Here is a 3,075-nt window from a genome sequence, read left to right on the forward strand (position 1 = left end):
GTGGTAGTGGTGGTGGTGGTGGTGGTGGTGGTAGTCGCCGTCGTCGAATCAATTCTGTTGTTGTTATTACTCTCTTTTTTTACTCTTTTACTCTTTTACTTGTTTCAGTCATTTGACTGCGGCCATGCTGGAGCACCGCCTTTAGTCGAGCAAATCGACCCCAGAATTTATTCTTTGGAAGCCTAGTACTTATTCTATCGGTCTCTTTTGCCGAACCGCTAAAACAGCAAATACAACAAACATATAAGGAGCAACAGAAACGACAAACACAGTAAACAATATAGGCGCAGGCGTGGCTGTGTGGTAAGAAGCTTGTTTCCCAGCCATATGATTCCGGGTTCAGTCCCACTGCATGACATCTTGGGCAACTGTCTTCTACTATAGCCTCGGGCCAACCAGAGCCTTGTGAGTGGGTGTGGCAGACGGAAACTGATACAAGCTCCTGGTGTATGTATCTATTTATCTATCTATCTGTCAGTCTCTGTCTCTCTCTATGTGTGTTTATTATATGTATATACACACACACACACACACACACACACACACACACACACACACACACACACACACACATACACATACACACACACATATATATATACATAGGGAGAATTCACGAAAAAACAACAGACGAAGACCGGTGGTGTATATATATATATATATATATATACACATATATGTTCGTCGTGTGTATGTCTGTATGTTTTGGGTTTGTTCCCCTTCACTTCTTGACAACTGGTGGTGGTTTGTTTACGTCCTCATAAATGGTAGTTCGTCCGATAGGATAAATAGACGTAATCAAAAATAGGTACTGGAGGAGTTGATTTGTTCGACCATACCTTGCCAGGTGGCGCCCAGGCATGGCCATAGTCCAGTGACGGAAATAGATAAAAAAATAATAAACATTAATATCGAAAGCAGAACAAGATTAATGAAATACGTATGGTCTCTCTCTCTCTCTCTTTCTCTTTCTCCCTCTCTCCCACCACTCTCCCTATTTATGGAGTAGAAACATGGACATTGACTAAACTACTATCAAATTTATTGCAAGATTTTGAGATATGGGCATACAGGAAATCTTTGAAAAGATCATTGAGGACTGACAAAGCTTAAAAGAATGAAAAATAAAGTATATTAAAACAGGAATGATTAAAAAAATATTAATTAGGCACCATCAAAGAGAGGGAAAATAACAAAACAAAATTAAAACATGGCGAAAACTTAATTAGATATGAAAAAAAGCATGGTTTCCAGACACTATTAATGGAAGACGAAATTAATGTGAAGAGAAGAGGAGCTGAGTTAATGGAAAATGTCAAGAATTGGGCAGACGCAAAATGAAGTGATGTATATGAAGGGTTACAAAAGCAGGCAAAGCTGATATCCACAGTATCGCAGTATTCAATTTGGTGAGAACAGACGATCTCAGATGATGATGATGACGATATATGTATATACAAGTCTATGAAAGATAGGCTCCCACATTTTGTGCCAACGCTAGTGGAAATTAAGCCGATTCTTATCTACCATTCCGAAAACCCACGAGCGTTCAAGTCGCACAGAATCCTGAAGGAGAAGCTGCTGCAGATCATGAGGAGGTCAAACTTTAAAGCCTCGGTCACTAGGTAATCCTTCTCCGAGTGGGTCAACCTTGTCTTCGGACCAGCAGTGAAAAAGTATCTTCTGGAGACAAATCTCCTCTCAACACCCTCCTCATCCTCGACTATGCTCTTGCTCACCTTCATAACCTCGAAGATGACATCCTGGACGAATTTAAATTCATAAAATTATGTACCTTTCACACAACACCGCCCCTGTCTTGCAGCCGATGGACCAGGTGATTTCTAATCTTAAGAAATTGTACACCAAACACCAGTTTCGTCGGGGCTTTGAAGTCACTGAAAATACAAATCTAACCCTTCGTCAGTTTTGAAAAGAGCACTATAACATTGTAACCTGCCTGAAAATCATTGATATGGCCTGGAAGTGTAACGGAGGACAGTGTAGCGGAGAATGCTATCTCTCCGAGTGACATAAAGGCAATGTTAGCAAAGTGGACCTATGTTTCTGAATATGTAGAAAAATATCATGCTGAAAATATAGCTACAAGTCGTGCAGCTGCTTTATTTAATGATAGTGCTCGGGCGCATTTTCGTAACATTTTGAAAGGCAGGAAAAAGCAGCCTTCTCTTGATATGTTTCTAATGAAACGAACTGCAAGAGTAAAAAGTGAAGAAAGTGTGTCCAAAAAGCCTTAATTAAGCGGCGAGAGAAAACGCCAGAAATTGTCCTTCATGAAGTCTTAATGGAAGGAGACCCTCCTTCCAAACCGTAATCTTCCACCTCCCCTCTATATCGTCTTCATCGTCTCCCCGCTCTATCGTCAAATCGTCTCATCTTTAAGGTAATTCAATTAATAAAACCAGTTTACATATTTCTGATGCATTCTCTTTTTCATAATTGTAATTTTAATTGTAACGGCACCTTTTCTGTTTTAAGACCATTAAAAAATTATTTTGGGGTGGTTTTGGGGTGGGGGCTGCAATGGATTAATTATATTTTAGTTAATTTCAATGGGGAAAATTGATTTATTTAACGAGTAAATCGTAAAACAAGCTAAGTCATGGAACGAACTAAACTCGTTCTGTATCTCTATTTTCCTCCTCCAACACAGCACCATCATCAGCATCACCAACACCAACACCAACATAACAACCGCCAACTACACCACCTTCTTCATCATCATCATCATCATCATTATCATCATTATCATCATCGTCATCATCGTCAGCACCATTACTGATGTTGATGTTGTCTTCATTAATATTACATTAGTAACAACGATTTCTTGCGGCATAAGAAGAGCGCTGAAGCTTAAGTAGATATTTTTTTGTGTCTTTTCCACCATGACTGCGTGCGCACGCGTGTATGTGTACGTGTATGTGTGTTTCTGTGTGTGCGTGCGCGAGCGTGTGCGCGCGTGTTTGTGCGTGTGTGCGTGTGTGTGTGCGTGTGCATGTATGTGTGTGTTCATATATATATATATATATATATATATATATATATATATATATA

General features: G+C 39.6%; 1 long non-coding RNA gene across 1 annotated transcript in view; it reads left to right on the forward strand.

The window, feature by feature from the left end:
• LOC128250109 (uncharacterized) overlaps nt 1-3,075 on the forward strand; it is a 9,013-nt gene that overhangs the window by 4,769 nt on the left and 1,169 nt on the right. Inside the window, exon 2 of the long non-coding RNA XR_008266232.1 lies at nt 109-447. This is a non-coding gene — a long non-coding RNA (uncharacterized LOC128250109). The remainder of the gene's footprint in view (nt 1-108; nt 448-3,075) is intronic.

The sequence above is a fragment of the Octopus bimaculoides genome, chromosome 19, assembly GCF_001194135.2.
Source record: "Octopus bimaculoides isolate UCB-OBI-ISO-001 chromosome 19, ASM119413v2, whole genome shotgun sequence".
NCBI lineage: Eukaryota > Metazoa > Mollusca > Cephalopoda > Octopoda > Octopodidae > Octopus > Octopus bimaculoides.